This window comes from Peromyscus maniculatus, chromosome 1, assembly GCF_049852395.1.
Source record: "Peromyscus maniculatus bairdii isolate BWxNUB_F1_BW_parent chromosome 1, HU_Pman_BW_mat_3.1, whole genome shotgun sequence".
In the NCBI taxonomy this organism is placed as follows: domain Eukaryota; kingdom Metazoa; phylum Chordata; class Mammalia; order Rodentia; family Cricetidae; genus Peromyscus; species Peromyscus maniculatus.
In genome coordinates this window covers 129,321,852-129,343,193 of record NC_134852.1, presented here as the reverse complement: position 1 = coordinate 129,343,193, position 21,342 = coordinate 129,321,852, and the positions used below count along the sequence as shown (strand labels likewise).

Here is a 21,342-nt window from a genome sequence, read left to right as displayed (position 1 = left end):
AGGGAGGAGGGGTGTCTGCCGGGGCTATGTGAAAGAGCAGCTGGGACCAGGAAGAACAGACGCCCCCACCCACCCCCCCGGGGGGGCTTCAGTTTTGGGTCTTTGGATAATCCTGTCATGCACACAATGTCATGTTCATTCCTGGAGTCACCTGCAGGCAGAAGAGAGAGCTAGAGACAGAAAGGCTCAGAAAGAGAAAAACCCCTGTCCAAGACAGAATCTCAGCCTCCACCACTTGGTATCTCTGCTCTGAGAACTTGAGCATCCTAGCATCCTGAGAAGTTGGGTGTTAGTCTTCCAAGATCCGAGAACTCTCCCTTCCTCAAACATTTAGGGACTCCAGAGCCCCTGGCAAGACAGTGTCCAACAACCCCCACTCCGGAGTTAACCAGCACAGGCAAACACAAGTTTCCTAACATGGACTCCTGCATTCCCCTGTGAAGGGAAGCTCTCCCCCCAACTTATCTCTCCTAGGAGAGGGGATCCAGCTCTGATGTACCCTACCAGGTAGGGCACTCCTGTAATTACCTGGAGCTGAAATTGATTTCCACCCAGGTTGCATCTCCCTCCCCTGCCCTCCAAAGCCTGTTCCCAGCGCTCTCTATTGGGAAATGAGTGCATGAGAGGCTGGTTATGTGTGATGCCTGCTGAAGTGAAGAGGGGCCAGAGCCCCTCTCTTTGACAGCACCCCACCCCCATCATAGTGAAACTAACCCCCTTCCTGACCTCTCCATCTCTCCCATTGCCTGTGCTGGCCACTCGTTCTCTCGGGCATTTTCTCTCCAAATTCTAAGGGGGCAGTGCTGCAAAGACAAGGAGGATGACCTCCAAGAGTCCAAAACAGGACACGAGGTTAGGAGAACAGGCAATCTCAGACTGTCGATGACCTCAAATCCAAGTGTCTTGAGCCTCTATAGTCTAACTCTCCTGAGCAGTTATGGTCTTTCCACCCATAGCTTTGGCACCCACCTTATGCTAGGCACTGTGCTTGGCATGGGTTTAGCCCAGGGCTTAGGGATTTAAGAGAGAGAAGGGTTGAGATTTGAACTTAGGTGGGGTGTGTGTTTATAGACTTAGCTAACAGTTTTGACCATCTACTGTGTGCAAATACTAAGGATGTGCCAAAGGGCTCCCAGGGGTCTTCAGGGGGCAGTCCCTGGATTCAGGGAACTCGAAATGAAAGCTTCTGGCTTTAGAGGCAGCTGCTGGATGCAGAAGGGTCAAGCTCCTAGAGAAGAGTGAAGGGAAGACCAGTCTTGCCCAAAACCATGGGCCCAAAGCACTTTTGTTAGCAACCTGGAAGGCTGGTTCTAAGAGTCCTCGTCATTCTTTTAAAGCAGTGGTTCTCAGCCTGTGGGTTCTCAACCTTTGCAGGGTCAAATGACCCTTTCACAGGGGTCACCTAAGACTATCAGAAAGCACAGATAAGTAATTATGATTCATAACAATAGCAAAATTGTAGTTATGAAGTAGCAACAAAAATAATTTTATGGTTGGGGATCACCATGACATGAGGAACTGTATTAAAGGGTCTCAGCATTAGGCAGGTTGAGGACCACTGTTTTGAAGCCATACAGAGAAGCAAACATATCCCAGCAAAAGAGAGCGCAGACGGAGGATTAATCCAGCCTCCACCAGAGTCAGGGGGTGTGGTTGCTCTGTGCCTTAGCTTCTCTCTGTAAAATGGACATTACGAAATTGTCTTTCCCTAGGGTGGTAGGACAAGTGACAGCTTTAGTGACGATGAGGAGGCGGTTAAGCATGCAGTTCAGTGGCTGTCACCTGCACTGATTGACATTGTGCGGCTGCAGTTGTAACTGTCATCCCATGGGGCTGTCAGGAGAAGGGGACTGCTCAGCATGATCCGGGAACCAGCAGAGGGCCCAGGAGGTGCCTAGAGGACAGCACTTAGCCTGGATCTTTACCTTGAAAGTTCACCATGGTGGTCTCCTCAACTTAGAGTCACCATCAATTAGCAAGCGCTCGTCGCCACTGTTGATGGAGAGACACAGCTATGTGGGGTGTGACATAGCAACAGGCCTTGCTAATATTGTTGAAAACTGAGATTTTAATTGAATCACTATTCCCAGCAGGGAGATCACTCCAAGTTTTCCAAATCCCCCCACCAAGTGCTGTCAGAGATGAGAGTGGAAATGGAGAGATAGATGGGGAATGCCTGGGTGTTTGCCAAGAGGGATCCAGTAATTACAGGAAAGTGGCAGGTGTCTCTGGCTACACATATCCCTAAGTTGGCAGAAAGAGCTTTGAAAAAGCCATGTGGTCCAGCCCCCTACTTTAAGTAATTGCCTGTGTGGGCCAGCGCAACAGGCCTGGCATGAGTCCAGGGAATTCCAATACGAAGTATGGGCAGAGCTAGCCACTTAGGAATTCTTAGCCTGTCAGTTCCACAGTTTGCCCCATCAGTAAAATGGGTAGGAGTCATGCATAATTACCTCCCCAGGTAGCATCTATTAATTAAGATATTCTATATAAAAATAGCCTGAGTCATACCTCTGGTCCTAGCTATTCAGAAGACCAAGGCAGGAGGATTTCTTGAGATGAGAAGTTGAAGACCAGCTAAGGCAATAGAGCAAAAACTCACCCCACAAAACATTTAGAATAATGCCTAGTCCAAGAAAAGCACATTTTACTCAGTGCCTTCTCCACAGCAGATATTTTCACCCCTACACTGCCGCTTCATCTCTGTTACCTCCCTATGACCTACAAATGCATCTGAACCCATTTCATGGCTGAGTAAACTGAGATGCGGAGCAGTGCCACATATGCCCTACAACCGTAGAGTCAAACCAGAGGTAAATGCACCTGCTCTTTCTGTGGCATCGCATTTCCTTCCTTCCACCAGGAAGCTGTTTTCACTAATCTTGGTCCCCCAATGCTGAAGACTTAGCAGAGAATATTGGCACCCCTGCCCTTCATAAAACTCCATCTGCTTCTCTCGTTTCTCCTTTTTAAGTGAGGGAGATGCTTATTTCTCAAGACACGGGAGCTAAGTCAGAAGAGCCAATGCTGGTTGGCTTGGTGGAGACAAGCAGTATAAAGAATGGCAGGAGGAGAAGGAAACTGTGAACTTGAATGTCTGGGGGGAGACAGCCATGGGGTGATAGATGAGCTGCCCTGATAAGGAAGGAACACCTCAAAAATAAACAGGGATTTGAAAGATTTTGTCTTTCAAATTTGCTTTCTGAAAGGTGCCCCAGACATGAAGGAAAGCAGAGTGAGGAAGGAGATGATAGCTTGAAATCGCATCCCACCCTACAGGAACGCTTCTACAGCTGCCTAGCAAGGGTGATGAGGTCTGCCTCTGAAGGCTGGGATGGGTGAAGGGAGCTTGGCACAATGTTGTTACCATGGTTATTAACCAGAGGTAAAGATATGAGTAGCCCGGTGACTGGGATGACCCCTGCAGGTGTGTTTTCTTTAACCCACCAACAGTTTTGATTAGAGAAGGTATAATAAACAGGCTAGGAGTGGAAATGTGGGGCCTGGGCCTCTGGGATTCTATGCCCTGTGTAACTATGGGCAAGTGACATTAACTATGACATGCTTCAGTTTTCCTACCTTTAAAAACGGAGTGGTGAAAATGATAGTCCATACACTGTGGGGTTGATGTGAAGACTGGATTAAGCACTAAACACAACACTTTGAACACAGGAAGCACTCTGTAAGTTACATTGTCATCATCTGAAATGTGGGGAGATTTCCCAATATGTCTGATGACTTTACCCTATCATCAAAGTAAGACAGATATTATCAGAAAATTAAACTATAAACCAACAAGCCTCTTGAGCACAGACACAAAATCCAGAAATGGCCAAGTGACTCAATAAGCAGCTAGAAGGGGTAACTCATCTAGAACTTGGGTTCATCTCACGATGCCAAATTCATTAAGCATTTGACAAGAATGTTAACAAGTGAAAAATAAAATCCAAGTGATCCATCTTAGTAGATGAGGAAAAACATTCGACAATAGTTAACAACCTCTTTGCAGTAAAAACTCATCAAACAAATGATAAAGAGAAATTATTTAACATGGAAAATGGAATCTACAAATAACCTGGGACTTCCATCACACTCAAGGGCTAGAGGTTGAGTATTCCCCCAACCCCCGTGATCTGGAGCTGGGCAGGAAGAGCTGCCCTCCTTGCTTTTATTCAACATAGTACTGGAAGTTCTGGCCAGTGGAATAAGACAAAAAAGAGAAAGATATCAAGAGATGAATAAATTCAATCATTTCTATTCATGGATGTTAGAATAGCCTTCATAGAAAACTTAAAAATGTCACAAAGAAGCTCCTAAGAACTAACAAGTGGCTGCAGTGTTTGCAGAATATGTGATTAATATGTAAATACCTGCTGTTATTTCTATCTACCATAAATGAATAACTTGAAATTAAAAACTGGAAAAGTAACTTCAATGGAATTCTGAGTTCTCTTATAAAACCAGAAGAATATAAATGCCCATTCCCTGGAGGTAGCACCTTCCAGGAGCTGAAGGAAAGCGGGTCCCCTTGAAACAGGTAGTGGCATCCATACGGCTTAAAACCCTCAAATTAAGAAATGGCACAGGCTGGCAAGCCTCCCACCCACAACTTTCTCCTGTCCACCAGTCTTGAACTCATCCCACAGGTGACCACTGCTACTGTGCCTTCATTTATTATCGACCCTCTTTTAAGGTGTGTTAGTGCATTAAGCAAATACGAATTGAGAAGTCCAACTCTCCATTTCTAATTCTGCCTGAAATGAGCACATTATATGATTGATTTGCCTCTTCTTTTTCATTTCACTATGCCAATCATTTGCAGAGAATGGATAAAACTTGTCATTCCTTTATACAGCTGCATAGCAGTCCTTTGTATCCTTGGGTCCAAACTCATGATGTGAGCTGCTTCCTGCCAAGGTATGCAGGCACTCTGAATCTAAATAGCCCTGCATGCTGTGACTAATTTACCCTGTGTCCTGTCAGTACTGTAATCAGGTCCATTGGACCGTAGCACCCTTCATCTATGAGCCAGACAAAGAACATTAGATGTGGAATTCTGGATTCCAGGTTCCTCTGGCAGTAACTCACTGTATGACCTTAGAGAGGTCGTTTTTTATGGAGTCATCAAAGCCACAAGAAAGGCTGTTTCTGCCTGAGCTGTAGATGGAGACATGACCCTTAGGTGGGATGTAGCAATGCAAGTTTGTGGAATCGCAAACTCCTGATACAACTCTGCTGGAAGCCACCTATCCCAGTCTTGAGATAGAGTTCAGGACAATTGCTTTCTAGACCTTACCTTCCCACAGTTCCCATAATCATCACTTCAGTTCTGCTTTCAAGGCGGAGTGTAAAACACATTGCATGAAAACCGGATGTGGATTTGCATCCTGTTTGCTGTTGTGACCTCAAGCATAATACTTCATCTCTCTGAGCCTCGGCTTTTTCATCCACAACAGTGGAATATCAAGGTCATCAGTTAAGCAAGTATCTGATATCATACACTCTGAATTCAAATCCTGGCTCCTCTACTTAATAATCTGTTACTTTGGGCAAATTTCTCACCCTCTCTGCTCCTCAGCTTCCTCAGTCATGAGAAGGATATTAACAGTGCCTCTTCCAAAAGGCTATTTTGAAAATAAATTGAATTGTGAAAATGCTTACTTCCGTTCTTGGCATACTTGCTGTCACATGGAGTAAGAGTTTGTTAATGTTATTAACCTTCCAAGTCTTTCATTGTGGCTGTGACAATTAGAAACAAAACACACAAAGGCTTCTCACAGTCCCTTACACATGGTAGGATCTCCATAAATGACATTGTTTCATTGTCTAATATGCCCATGTGTTCAAGCCATGTCAGTGTCCTGTAGCCACACTTCATACATGGATCTTTACCATAAATACATGGCTCTACTCACAATGGTGATAAAACTGTGTCCTAGCAAGTCAGAGAAGAACAAACCCATGACTTAGCAATGAATCCCTTCATAAGTCTAGGGAATGGGCCTTCCTAAAGGGCTTGCCTGGTTCTCTGTGTGACTTTCAGAAAAAGTTTCAATGCGGGATGCACAGTAGCCTTCGGCTGAAGCCAGCCAACATGAGCAAATACCATGTTTGGCTGCTGAGAAAGTATCCAGGGTCATGAAAAGAAAGGGTTCCACCAGCAAACTTTCATGTGCAGCTAAAAGACAGGCAAAGCCTGGGAGAGCATGCCAACCAATCAGAGACCATAATGCTGGGTGAGGAGCGAGGTGCAGGTGCCATGAATTCAAATACCTGGAAGGAGGCAGTCAGATAATGTCTGTGAACAGAGCAGTCCAGCTTTAAGCAATGTTTCACTTCTTCAAGGAATCATGCTTCCCTGATGTTTTACTGAACACACATGACTATTAATCTCTCTCGTTTTCCCTCAGTGACAGATAAATGTACCAAATCTGCAAACCTTTGTTTGCTCTTAATGATCACTGGCTCTCACATAACACCTACTGTGTACTGGGCATTCTTCAAAGCACTTCTCATGTGTGAACTCATTTCATTCCTATGAGGAGTCTTGGGCATGTATATATCATCACGCATTTTCAGGTGAGCACTTTGGGTCACCTGCCAAAGTCCACATGGCTAGGAAATGGCAGGGCAGCCCTGAGTGCCATTACCCAGCTTTATCACGAGGATATGGTGGCACACACCCCAAGAGGACAAAGGACAGGTGGGACTCAAGTGGAGGTGACAACAGGGAAGGTAGGGACTGGGTATCAGGAAGTCTGCTGCCACTTGACTTTCTGACCAACAACTCAGCATTGCCAAATAGTTCCAAAACCTAGAGATCCAGATATGCATGGAATAGCCGAGGTTTCAACATTGGTAACTAATTCAAAAAGAGTTTTTAAAACATCCTGTGAGCCAACACTTCCTGAGTCAAAACAAGCAGATCTCTCTGCAGACTTGCTATAGCCCTCCAGTCTGCTGACTTAAAACCTCAGTGTGGGGAAGCCACAAGAAACATCAAGAAATACATACCAGTGTGGATCACAGTAGAAAACAAAATATTGACTCTTAGATGGGGGAAGGAGGGAATAATTCAGGAGATGCAAGGAAATATGTGGCCAAAAGAAGGCATGCCAACTCCCTGATCCAGGGAATTAACAAAAGCTAACAGAAACTTCTCCAGGAAATACTACAAACTGCATGTTGACAAGGTCTTGGAACATAGATAGAATATTTTGGAGAAACAGAATAGTACTTTGAATCTGCCAGCATGGGGAATTGAGATGTGGGCACAATAGACCCCAACTTGGATTCAAATTACATCCTCATGGCTTCATGTTAACAGGACTCTGGCAAGTGGCCTCTATGCTCAGCCCATAGAATGGGTACCATGCCTTTCTCTCAAGGCTTATGGCATGGATGAGGCAAGATCATTCAGGGTTAGCACAAGGCATGGTATCTATCAGTCCATGGCTTCTGGATGGTTCGGATTTGTGTTTTGTTTTGTCTTCTTTGCTGAGCCCAAATATCCCCAATTTACAAAATGAGGGATCAAGACCTCCCCTGAAGTTACTGGGCAGGAATGGCAGAATCTTCCGCAGAACTCAGCTCTGCTGATCTTGGCTCCTTTTCTCAGTCAACTGCTATTGATCTCCAGGTTCAGGGCAGGGATCAGGGTAGAGGTGGATCGACTGAGCTAGTGCTCAGTGACCACCCAGCACTGGGGTTTTGTCTGCTGGCATCTAGGATGGTTTTTAATGATAGCCATGTGCAGCATCAGTTCCTTCTCTTAAACGTCCTGATTCCATCAAAGGAGTAGCTCAGCTTGACGTAGTGTGTCTTTAACATTTTCTCAGCATGTGCCAAATCTCCTGGGCCTAACACCGTGCCTGGCAGTAGCATCTGACTTGAAGTTAATGCCCCTCTTGTTCTGCTATTGCATATTTTCCCTAGTGCTAGGAATAAAACCCAGGATCTTAAACACACTCAGCAAGTGCTGTACCACGGAGCTGTGCCTGGGCCCTGTCTCTGTTTTTAAGGCTGCCTTTTCTTTACAGCAAGGAGGCCGGCTTGTGAGTCGTGGTTCTATGCTGTCTGATACAGTGACACCAGCCATGTAAGGCTACTGAGTACTTGACATTGGACGAGTGCAAGTGAGATGCTGAATTTTTCATTTCATTTCAATTAATTTGCAATTAAAATCTGATCATTTGGTTATTAGAAAATAACTGTCTGGTTGGGACAACTCGGGTATGAATTTATTCATTCAGCTCTGTTTTATGACCTCTAAATAGAGGTCACAAAAAAATCAGCACATGCAAAGAGATGTATTGCAACTGTGAACTACACACTGGATTTTGAAGACAGTACAGGAAAAAAAAGTTAATCTCAATAACTCATGTGAATTATATGCATTGGATGTGTGTAGCTAAAATATAGTGTTAAACTTTTGTTTTTCTTTATTTTTCATAATAGCTACTAAAATTTAACTGTATATATGATCCATACTACATTTACACTGGGGAGCATTGTTATATAAAAGTGTTAATCTAGGTGCTAGGCATGGTGGATGGTGGCTTACTCCTATCATCTCAGCACTTAGGAAGCCAATGTGGGCAGATTATCATGAGTTTGAGGCCAACCTGATCTATAGAGAAAGATCCAAGCCAGCCTGGACTAGAAAATGAATCTCTCTCTCTCTCTCTCTCTCTCTCTCTCTCTCTCTCTCTCTCTCTCTCTCTCTCTCTCTCTCCTTTTCTTAGAAAAAACCCATAAGTTTAAGGAAACAGGATAAGTCATTTTTGAACAAGATGCAAAGTAAACAATATAATAGGTGAAACAGACTTTAAATGCAACAAAAAGTCGGTGGGTATTTCAGCAGGTTGGGTTGCTATAACAAAACACCACAGTCTTGTGGCTTGTGACACCAGAAGCTTCTTTCTTACTGTTCTGAAGGCTAACACCCCAAGGTCATTGTAGCAGCATGCTCTGACTCTGGTGAGGGCTCTGCAGGCTGCAGGCTGCCAGCTTCCTGGGGGATGCTTCCACAGTAGGAAATGGCAAAGAGCTCATTGTGGTCCTTTTTTAAGATACTGAGCCACCTTCCTGACATGCTCACCTCTCAAGGATCCTTTGTCCTAATACATCCCACTGGGATGAAGAGGTCAACTTATGTAGGAAGACATAGACATTCAGTCCCCCACAATAGGACCATGACTAAACTCTGGGGACACTCATCAAATGCAATACTCTGAATGGAAAACCTGACACTAAAAGAACAGGCCAGCTCCCCAGCCTGACCCAGTTGGGCTCCAAAATCTGAATCCTGTGTGCTTTGGTCATTATAGCCCAAGAAATAACTGCCCACCCTCAACACCCACACCACCCCCTAAAACCTGTGCCACCCTGGAAAAATACAAAGGAAGCAGAGTACAGGGTGGCTCCTCCATGGGATTAAAGAAAAGGGACATCTCTGGATGCAGAGCTGCCTGGCTTCTCTTGCATGAAAGTTACAATAGGCTGAAATACATTCCAAAGAAGTTAAGGACTTTTCTACCCCAATTGTGTGCCTTTACCCCCCTCCCGAAAAGTGGGGGGTGACACCTCAGAAAGCATTGTCATACTTGATTTGCTTCACTAGGTCATTTTTTCCATCTGCCCATTATCTACCCATTGGGCACTGTGTTAGCTTCATGGCAAGCCCTAAAAGACCTATTCCTTTCTTGGTGACATTTACATACCACCAAGTTCACCAAACACACACACACACACACACACACACACACACACACACACACACACACCACAGGATATCAAAAACCCACTCAAAAGCAAAACTTCAGCTGTGCAAATGTCATCATACTGTGAGAGTTTATCACTGGAGAACTTGACCCAGACCAAGAGGTCACAAAAGCTCCCCTCCAAAAGGGACACTTCAAGTCAGAATGACAGGGAAGGGAAAAGGAGGAGGAAGCGGGGAAAGGAAGGAAAAGGAGAGGAAGATGAGGTGGAAGGGAGAGGAAGGAAAGTCAGGAGAAGTGAGGGGAGGGGAAGGGAAGGGAAAGGAGGGAAGGAGAAAGACAGGGGACAAAGCAAACAAGGCAGGCCAGGGAGGGACTGGTACACAGAAATCAGGACCGGAAGAAGGCCAGAGGACCTGGGATGACAGGGAAGTGCATGCAAGAAAAGTGACCCAGGAAGTCAGCTGCTTATGAAAGCCAGGTGAATTGCTCTAAGCTGGGACAAGCCATTTTCCAGTGTGTAAGCCAACGCGTCCACCAGTGACTCCTCTCCCCTTGTTTGCCAGAACGCTTGGCAGTCAGCGGAGCTGGGGGAATTGCTTTTCTGCTACAGACATTTCTTATCATTTCAGCTAAGTGCAGAGCAAGCTATCGGCCCTGTCAGTTCAACCGAAGGACTCTAGCCAGATGCACAAACACACAGATGCGACACACACAGAGACACATGTAGGCACACACCAGGCACGTGCATGCACACATGGATACCCTAGGCAGAGACGCACAGGCACTCTCAGAGAGAGGTGCACATACATGTACACACACACACACACACACACACACACACACACACACACACACACACACACCACTGCCAAAGACATAGAATGGACTGTGACTCCATCCTGACTGCAACTCCCTACCTTTAGCACCCAAGGCCTCACCTCCACAATTCAGCTTGTCAGAGTGCTTCCCAGACACTCCTTGCTTCTATGAAGAAATACAGTGACTTCCCTAAAATGCATAAATTGGTACAGCATTTGGAAGTCCCAGGGGGGAACAAGGCTGTAAGCAGGATAAGGCTGAGCAATCTCTAAAGGAACCCAAGGTTCATAGCCCTGTCCCTCACAGAATATGTTCTCAAATCGTCTTTCCTCCATGTTCAGGACCTTTCATAGACTGGGCATGCTCTGTATATTAGGAACAGCAAAGAATATCCAGGAGATCCCTGTACTTCTCCAAACTGCTTGAGAGACAAATAGCAAGCCAATAAGTAAATATATAAACAAAATCCCTTGAGGTACCGATGTGCACTTTGGCAATAATGTCACAGGGAAAGGTGGCAGGGAGCTACATAATAGAGTGCCGGAAAAGGGCTCCCCAGACAGGTGATGTTTAAGTGAGGTCTGAGAAGGCGCCAGCTGCGAGGACACCAGGAGAGGGCATGACAAGCAGAAGGACAGGCAGGGTGGAAACCCAGAGATGATAATGAGGCGGCACCAAAACCCAGAGTGGCTGGATCACACTGGGCAAGGAGAAGCGGTCAGAGACGAGAGACTAGGCTGTGTTCTGAAGGTGCTTTGCACAACTGGATGCTACCGTGTGTGTTGCTAGACGACACAGTCCTTAGAGCAGGTGACTTGGTCTAGCTTGCTATTCAAGCTTTCTGTAGATACTAAGTGTGGGACAGTGATGGGAGAAAGACGGAAAAGAGGGTGAGGATCCTCGCAGTAAGAGGGAGCTCAAGAGCACAGGAGGAGAGAGGGTGCTGTGCACTGCATTCACAGTACAGCCACTGGCACTCAGCAGGAGTGAGGGTCAGAGGTCATATCACGGCCAGCCTCTTGCAGCCTAACTCTGCCCCATTCATCCCCGTTGCAGACTCCAGGGAAAACAGAGACAGCCAGGAGGGAACGGGCAAGCCCATGATGTCCTCAGACCCCAAGGGCATTTCCGCCTGGCTCTCGGTTCCCATGGCACAGGGGAGAGCTGACATCTTGACTGTGACTATGGATAAGTCTTGCTTATGATCAAGCTGTGGGCATCCAGAATCATAAGCAGAGAGGAAACGGGAGCCTGCTCTGAGCTGTCACCTGGCAGAGGTGAACGGGATGGAGAAGGTCACCTTCCACACTGTCATTTGACAGATGAATGGGATGGAGTTCTGGCTAGCCGGGCATTGTCACCGTGACTGCATTCAGCTCTGAGGATAGAAAATCTGGCAAGACATTTCTACCTCAAAACAAAGGTAGAAATTTCAAGAACATCTTGTGTGAACAGATGTAGCTCATGAAAGGGTGGGGCTGGTTGCTTCTTAGGTCTTCTCAGTGTAGACCGGGCTTCAGGAGTTTCTCCCCTGAGATAAGACTTTTTATTGTTCCCAGCACTAGCTACCATCCCCCAAATGTTAGTCAGATGGACACTGGTTACCACCCTCCTCAGCCACCCTCACTTCCTTTCCCGAAGAGGGCTGAACCTGCACCATCCCCCACCCTCCACCCCCCACCCCCCACCTCCATCTATCAGCAACCAGAAGATACATTCTGAAATGTGGGAAATATCTGCTTAAGCTTCCTTTGATAGCAGCACCTTCCCTTAGGTAACACTTGGAGACCAAGCATAACAATCCATAGTTCTAAATGCAAGCGTGGCTGCATTTAGGAGGCAAAAGAGAAGACGAGTGTGACGAGGGCAGCTGGACCATATAGCGGGACACGGTCTCCAAAAATGTCTGTATTTCTCCTGAAGAGTCTTTTCAAGCTGTCACAGAGAGAGAGAGAGAGAGAGAGAGAGAGAGAGAGAGAGAGAGAGAGAGAGAGAGAGAGAGAGAGAGAGAGAGAAATTAGAGCCAAAACCAATCGCCTCCTTGAGGCCAGGCTTATGTTATGCAGTTCACCATACCTCTCCTCATTGCCTCCAAGCATACAGATTTTTTTCAAATGTCTGATGTTTTGTTTTTCCCTCATTTTGCCTCTAAAGGAATTGAAGTTGGCTGTTTTTATTCCTGCCTCCAATTTGTCTACATGTATTATGTACATCACATGTAAACACAGACACATACACACACACACACACACACACACACACACACACACACTCATTTGTTTACACCTTATCCCACTTCTTCAGCCATCCTAAATGGACTTCTTGTAAAAATGGAAGTTATTAAAATCTGGGTTTGAGTTCCAACTGGACTTCCTGCCCATGTGTAACTAACATCTATAAATTTCCATGTCATCATCTGTAAATGAGGGAGAATGCTCATCTAGCTGAGGCCAGTACATGAGACAACATACACAACAGACTCTTACCAAATAGAAGTCTTCCTTTCTTAAGCCATGTAAGGCTTTCCTATTAGCTCCCCACCTGGGCTGTTCAGGCTACATCGTGAAGAACCATGTTCGGTTTCTGAGATGCAGCTCTGAGTCAGGAAGGACAACGATGGAAGGGGAGACAAAATGAGCAGGGTGCGCATTGTTCTCTGCCCTTGAAACCTCACGTGCTTGCAAGACCAAAAGGCAAATCAAAACTCATAACAATAGGTGACCTGTTCTACAACAGGGGTGAGGGTGCTGGGGGAGGAAGGTGTTCAAATCCCTGGGGAACTCAAAAGAGAAGGGCTTGTCTTTGCCTAGGAATGTAAAAAAAACCAGATGCCTTGACAGTAGGTATCTCTTCCACTCAAATGCTCTGTTAGTCCTTGGCGCATAGTTACAGTTAGAAAGTATTGGCTGGGTGGGTGGATGAATGGATGAATGGATAGATGGATGAATGCATGGGTGGATGGTGGATGGATGGATGGATGGATGGATAGATGGATGGACAGATGGAAGATAGGTGGATGGACAGATGGGCATATGGATAAGTAGACAGGTGGGTGAATGGATAGTTATATAGATTGAAAGATAGGTGACTGACTTCTAAATTTTATAAGTATAATTTTCATATTAGCCTCTAAGAAACTTGAGACATTGCAATTATAAGTATCTTTCTTATCATCATCATCATCATTATCATAATTATCCTCATCATCACCACCACTATTTATTGGGTACTTAATATCTGCTAGGCATTTTCTTCATGCTGCTCACTTAATATTCACAGCTATACCTGGGAGCCTGGCACTTCCATCATGTCTACTTAGCAGATAAGGAAGCAGATTGTGAAAGAAAGTGACCTTCCCAAGGTCATCCAGCTAGCAGGCAGCAGAGCTGAGGTGAACAAAGCCTGCCCATCACCACTTGTGTTTTGTGCTTGCCCATGGGCCTGCTGCAGATGTTGGCATTCAGGGCACGGGACAAGACAAATGCTGTGTCTACTGACCTCTGTCTTGGTTCACCCTCCCATCCTGGTCTCTGCAGACATTCTAAGGAACTATATCTTCCTTCTTGACTGAGGACTCTTCCAATGCCCCCTTTGCCCTCTATCTAAGCAGGTAGTTTAATTACTTGAAATCATTTTTTTAACCAAGGACACATAGGTGAATTCCCTCTCCACACCATACTAAGTTACAAAATGGAAATTACGTTGCTTCTTTTTTTTTTCCATAAACTAACATATTGTGATCAAACAATTCTCCTAAAAAAAATCTCTCTTCCTCCAGATCTTTCTTAGGTTTCCCTTGTCGCCCTTAAAGGGGTTCAGTGTGAGCCAGAACTCAGCATTCTAAATCCAGTTCATGTAGTGAATGCTTATTGGCCACCCAATCCATGCAAGATACTATTCCTAATGTTTACAGAATCATCAATAACAATCACTAATGTTAATATAGTGCTGACCAATATGCAGTGAATTAAAACTTACAAAGAACTCATTCATTATGTAACAGACGCTCAGCAGAGTTAAGTGGTTTCCCCAAGCTACTTCTAGAAGGCAGAGTTGAAAACTGCAACTATATGCCAGGACTTCAAAACCAGGGTTGTAACTTCCATGAGTGGTACAAGCCTTCAAAGGCATTGATGTGGAGCCCACCCTGTGAATTTTGAGGGGGGGGGGTTCTATTGTCTATTACCTTGAGAATTATCTACTCGCTATTGGTGCCACAGAGGCAGAGCTGGGCTTCTGGTGTTAGGGAAGGTTCAGTTCATGGGCCAAAGACGAGCCTTGCCAGTACCAGTTGTGGGGTTGGTGGTAGTGCCAGGGAGAGATGTGTTCTGCCTATTCTCTGGAACCCACCTGCCTCCTTTCTGGGACCCACCATGCCTGTGCGTGCTGGCCACAAACTCATTTGTCATCACACACAGCCTAAGCAGCTCTCTCCTGAGATTCATGATGAAGCAACAAAGAATGGGGTGGAGAAATGGCTCAGTGGTTAGGAGCACTGGCTGCTCTTCCAGAGGACCCAGGTTCAATTCCCAGTACCCACATGGCAGCTCACAACTGTGTAACTCCAGTTCCAGGGCATCTTACACCTTCACACCAATGCACATAAAATAATTTTTTTTAAAAAGGTAAACTGACAAACTATTATTATGGTGTGTGAAATACTCAATATTTAGCCACTTTTTACCTTTACAATACCCTTTGTGTGTGGCTTTGCTTCTTACCACACAGTAGAGTGATTCATTTAGAGAAAAATCTCAGGGTGATCTCACAGCCCTAAAGAGTGGCAACTCTGACATTCATGGCTCTCCACATTAGCTCGATAGCCAGAATCTGCCTCACTGCCACAGGAGAGTACATAGATATGGGGCGGGAAGGCTTTGTCTTGGCTCACCATTTCAGAGATTCATCCATCGCAGTGGAGGGGTCACAGAAGAGCAGAACTGCTCACATCCCCGTGGCCAAGGAGCAGAGAGAAGAGAAGTTCCCGGGGCTCTCTAGCTTTCTCTCTTGCCCCTTTTGTCGTACCCAGGTCCACAACCCATGAGACAGTGCCACCCATATTCAGAGAGGTTCTTCTCTTCATTTATGCTTTCTGGAATCACATCTGCAGAAGTGAGCCTCAGTTTCTAGGTGACTCTACATCCTATCTCATGACAATTAAGATTAATCATCACAATAACTAATGTTAATTGAGTGCCTACTCTTCACTGGGCACCATTGTAAGTGCCTTATATGAACTGACTGGTCCAATCCTTCTAAATCCATGAAATAGACACTATTTTTTTTTAAGATTTACTTTTATTTTTCTGTGTATGAGTGTTTTACACACATGTATGTAAGTACACCATGTGTGTGCATGGTATCCATGGAGGCCAGAAGAAGGTGTCTGATCTACCGATGACTGAAAGTCACCACATGGGTGCTGGAAACAGAACCTGGGTCCTCTGCAAAAGCAACAAGTGCTTTTCACTGCTGAACCATTCCTCCAGCCCTGGTGTAGAACTCTTACTAAAACAGAAGCACCAAGTTGGGCGTGACTGCTTCACGGTCACAGCAGTACTGTGGCAAAGCCGCCTTGCTTCCCAGTTACTCACCGGGTTTTGTAGCATTCATTCTTATACACAGCAGGAGGTCAGGGGATACATGTTGGTATTGTTTCCAACGTCGCCCCAAAGGCTGTTTCATTCAAGCCATAACCCCTCTATTCAGACATGGACATAGGAAGTTGAGACTCCATCTGTGGACATGCGGAAGTATCTCCACCCACCAGGAAGAAATGTTTCCCCTGAAAGGGGTGACCGTGAGAGGGGTATTTAATGTCCCCGTAGGCTGATAGGATTGGAAGCACATTTCTCACTTTAGTAAGAGCCAGGAAGAAATAGTAGAGATGTGAGTGTTGCTTTGAGACTTGGGCTGCCAGTCAAGCTGCTTGAGGACCCAGGAAACAAAATACAACCAAGATAGGAAGAAAGTTCTGTCTCTACCCCCACCCCAAATGTTGCTGCCCTCTGGTAAATGGTTAGGGTGTGTGCATGGAACCCTCCTATCCTATTTTCTGATCAGTCACAGTTGATGTATTCAACATTTTGTGCTCTTCTTTTCTTCGTTCCCTTTGTAACTTTTCAGTTGATCCTTCTGGGTTTTGAAAAATATAACTACCTTTTCTGCAACTAGTAATAATTGTTATAATTATAGTAGCTTCCACCTCTTATTTTTAGTCCTACATTTGACTCCAGTTGGCACGTAAGTTTGGATTCTTTATTAGAAACATTAATATGTATTAGGTAAATTAGTTTTACCTACAGTATTTTATTAGAATAGGGGAAATAGTTTTTGACCAAACAGATAGAATGGCTTTGAGGACAGCAGACCCAAAACAGAGTAAAGATGTCCCTATAGCAACTCATGTGGAATGTGGGTATCTACACTCACATGCTACATTCTGAAAGAATGTTTGCCATCCAGTTCTGCTGTGCATCAGGTATTGTGGTACAGACTAAGCACCCATCCCTAAAGAAGACAGAAGGACACAGAGTTGTCTTCCTGAGAGCCCCAGTGCCATGACAGCCAAGAAAGGACAGCCATACATGAATAAAAGTATTACGGTAAAGAATTAACTCGATGCGGTCTTACGGGCAAGCAACAAAATATTACTCCAAGTTGCTAAACCTGGTTGTGAAATCAATAATAACCAGGAAACAGGCTGAATTTTTATTAGCTTCTAAAATCTATCATAATCTATTTATCTGAGAATGGGGAGAGATGAGAGCAATGGAATTAGGGTTTTTTATGTATGAATGCTTTTGAGAATGTGGATTCAAGAGAAATTAGCAGCTATTTTAATTTTCTGCTATCTCCTTCCTCATACCAATCAGGCTACCTCCAAAATATCTCATGATAATTAACATTAGCCTAACGCTCTTCCAGTGTGCAAAGCGGCTTCACAGGCGTTATCTCCGACAGTCCCCAAAACAACCTTGGAAGTTTGCAAAGCAATTTCATCGAGGTTATCACACTGGGCTCTTGAATTCTCATCCCTCATTCCCCTGCGTCCACACCCCAGTCAAGCCTGTCATCTTACAGTTCTGCAAACATAGCATATGCTCACACTTCCGTGACTTTGCCCTTGTGACTGCACCACCGGGAAAGAAGCCCACCCTTTCCTGGTCTGACCACAGTGTCTTACTCACTCTGGGGAATCGGAAAGCAAGGAAAGGGCAGGGCCCCTTGAAATTGTAAATAGCCGGTGATGGTACCCGTGATAGGGAGCAGCCCAGCAGAAAAGAGTGTAAACTCTCTGGCTTGTAGACTGTGAATATCAATGAAAGCAATGGTCCCTTCTTAAAGAATGGTGATAACTGACCTATGGCAGGTGAGGAAGACATGGGTTCAAATTCAGCCTCTGATACTTAGTAAGTAGTGACTTTGGGGAAGTCACTAAATCTAAGCCACATCCTCTCCATTACAGGAGTGGTCTAAAAACCCCACCTTCAAAGTGAAGGGCACAGCTATCATTATGTAGGAAGTTCTTTCTACCATTTCTAGCTTGTAATAAGAGACTGCTAAATGGAAGCTATTGTGATGGTTACGACCACTTCCTTCGTGACAGGAAAGGGCATAGAATCACGTGTTGCCACTGTCCTCATTTTCACTGCTCTTTGCAGTAGATTGTTTACTGTTTCTCTTATTTCTAAGGAGGGGAGGCAATTGTTTTTCCCGTAATTTCTTAGTGTCCTGCCTTGCATGTGGCATTTTTGCTCAGAGTTAAAGAGGATGGTTGCTTTGTCATAGGCAAGGTGATAGCAAGTCTGGGGGACATCAGGCTATCACTGCTGGTGGGTGACCAGATGATTCATGAAGGACAGGCAAGAGTCATTCAGATGAGATGGTTAGAAGAAGGACTATAGAAAAAGAAGCATGCATGCACAGGTCAAGACTAAAGGCTGGAGATGGTATGGCTTGTTTGGAGAGCTTCACTTCTCCATAGAGTGAGCAGAAGCAGTGAGTAAAACCAGAGGATACTTGGGCAGAGGCAAAATTCCAGCCATGTCTACCATCTAGGTTCAACTCTTCAAAGCCCTTTATCCACATAGAATCAGTTTTCAGTCCCATTTTTCCTTAACAGACAGAAATTTCATTAACTTTTTCAAGGTCACCATCTTAAACAGGTTTGTGTTGCTACAACAAAGTGTCGAGGCTGGGTGATGTATAAGGAAAAGAGGTTTTGGTTAACTCATGACCCCGGTGGCTGCAAAATTCAAATAGCACCATGGCAACAACTGGCAAGGGCATCCTGGCTGTGTCACAGCACAACAGCAAGCCTGGACACAGAAGGAGGTGCATTCAGAAGAGAGAAGCCACCTGCGTGAAGAACTAAGGCCAGAGAGACTGGGATGGTTCTGTGAAACCTACTCTCACAGACACTAACTCCTGTGAGACCTGAATCAGTTTCCCCAGAACAGGCATCAGCTAGTGAGATGTCTCAGCAGTTAAGGCACTTGCCACCAAGCCTGAAGAACTGAGTTCAACCCCCAGACCCCACATGACGGTGAGAGAGAACCAACTCTCATTATCTCAAACCAACCTCTCATGGCCACTTCTATGCCACGGCATGTTCCCACACGCACGCACGCACACATACAGTATAAATAATGTACAAGAGAGAAGAGTCGTGACTTAACCACCGACCACCAAGCCCCACCTCTTAAAGGTCCTATCAGCTTTTAATACCACCCTGGGGAGGCAAAGTCCACAGGACAGCCAGCCTTATCTAAGCCGAGGCAGTCACACTGCAAGTACAGATCAGGGCTGAAGCCATCATGCACACCATCATGAGGTGGAAAGGTACAGCTTCTTCCCTCTGTGGCTCACAGGCTGCGTCCTGAAGTCAGAAAGAAAACAATTGCTCCAACAATCCAAGGAAGCCATCTCCCACTGGTTCATCTCAGTTTGGGAAGGCCCAAAGCTCCTTCCTCTCCATCACTCCCAGAGTACAGAGGTGGGTTTTCACAAGCTCCTAAACTAAAGCCATCTCCATATAATTATGCCTCCTTGACCTACATGTCATTCAGCTGTGTGCTTGGACTGGAAGCATGCGCACATACACACACACACAAACACACTTAAAAAAAAAAAGCCAATTTCTCCAACCATAGAAAATTGCTTCCCAAGGCCCCAGAGTAATTAGACATTGTCCTCTGGGTATGGGCTGTTCCCTGCCCATCCACATCTCCCAGCACAGACAACACTACTTCGACCCTGCATCTGAACACGGGTCCCACTGTGGAACAGAACATCCTGGGGAGGGCAGCCTTAGAGGGCGTGTGCCTGGACTGTGTGTGCTGGGGACTTCTCTAATGTACTTGAACATCTAGATCCCTCGGATCTGTCCTCTGCAAAGCCAAGAAGGGGGACAAGGAGGCTGTGTGGGAAGAGGTTACTTCTCAACTTCCCAATAGCCCTGCCTTTCTTATCACATCACCTGGATGAGGGGATTCCAGGACTGGCCATATTTAGCAGTTTTTGTTGATATGCATGGCAGAGCCTCTGTTACACACACACACACACACACACACACACACACACACACACACACACACACACCTCATTATCCTTCAAAGATGCCTGTGGTTTGATACAGGCATACAATATGCTTAAACTTAGTAAATCCCTAAGGATAAAGCCCCTCCAACGGCTGCAAGGCCATTGAAGTGCAGGACTGTTTCCTCCTCCTCCTCCTCCTCCCCCCTCCTCCTCCTCCTCCTCCTCCTCCTCCTCCCCCCTCCTCCTCCTCCTCCTCCTCCTCCCCCCTCCTCCTCCTCCTTCCTTTCTCTCTGTATCTGTCTCTCTGTGTCTCTGTCTCTCTGTGTCTCTGTCTCTGTCTCTGTCTCTCTCTGTCTCTGTCTCTCTCTCTGTCTCTGTCTCTCTGTCTCTCTCTCTGAGAGAGGGGGAAAGATGACATAGATAAGGAGGTCTGAGGAGGACAACTTGAGTTGGAAGGCAAGCCTACATGGAAGTGTGGGGTCAGCATGACCTTCCCTCTGGGTTTTCCTCTCTTTGCAATGTATTAATTGTGCACATATGTGAGTTCAGGTGTGTGCACATGGAAGTCACAGTTTCCGGTGTCCCAACGTCCTTGCCTTCCACCTTGTGGTAGGATCCCTCATTGTTTCTGTGGCTGCACTGCTTACTCTAGGCTGGTGGTCCACAAGCTTCCAGGCGACTCTCTCGTCTCTGCCTCCCATCGTGCTGTAGGAGTGTTGGGGTCACAGGTGCTCACCACTACATCCAGCTCTTTACATGGGTTCTGTGAGTGGAACTCAGGTCATCAGGATTGCGGACTAGCTAGAACTTAACGGAGCCATCTCCCTGGTCCTTCTCATCCGATTTTCAAATGAAGCTCAGATCCTAACATCAGCATGAAATAGTCCATTGGAAACCATGGCAGTTCATTTAGTTGGCTCCTTCTCCTTACTGCTGCAAGCATGGCTCTTCCTCCAGGACACCTTTCACCATCAGATGTGTGCTCCCTTCGGCGGTGATTCCACCACACACTGTCTTCTGCCACCATGGCACACCTTTCTCAGCATTTATCTGGCTTTCCACCCAACTAGGAATCTCAGTTCTGCTAAGGCATGGTACCTCATAGTGAAGGCCTGGAAACAAAGCAGAGCTAGCATCTATGTTGAAGGCAGAGCAAGGAGGCTTGCCAGAGTATTATGGGAAGAACACAAGCTCTCCCTCATCCAACTGAATAGCCAAACCACTTCTAAGAACTTAAACTGTGTCAAATTGTCCA

At 45.7% G+C, this 21,342-nt stretch overlaps 1 protein-coding gene across 1 annotated transcript in view; it reads left to right on the top strand.

The window, feature by feature from the left end:
• Gpr139 (G protein-coupled receptor 139) overlaps positions 1 to 21,342 on the top strand; it is a 44,886-nt gene that overhangs the window by 1,209 nt on the left and 22,335 nt on the right. The gene's annotated exons all lie outside the window — the stretch shown is intronic.